The sequence below is a fragment of the Psammomys obesus genome, unplaced genomic scaffold (genome assembly GCF_907164565.1).
Source record: "Psammomys obesus unplaced genomic scaffold, mPsaObe1.curated_primary_1811, whole genome shotgun sequence".
NCBI lineage: Eukaryota > Metazoa > Chordata > Mammalia > Rodentia > Muridae > Psammomys > Psammomys obesus.
Genome location: NW_026596101.1, coordinates 4,546,261 through 4,546,465, shown reverse-complemented (window position 1 = coordinate 4,546,465; position 205 = coordinate 4,546,261).

The following is a 205-nucleotide window of genomic DNA, read 5'->3' as shown; positions in this document are numbered from 1 at the left end:
TCTTCTTCTTCTTCTTCTTCTTCTTCTTCTTCTTCTTCTTCTTCTTCGTGTACGTCTGTGCAAGTATATTCCACATGTTTGTTGATTCCCCTGGAGCCCATAAGAGGCCATCAGTTCCCTTTATCTGTAGTTGCACGTATTAGAGAAATACGTGACAAAGATGCTGGGAACCTAACATGGGTTTTGTGCAATAGCAGAAAATGCA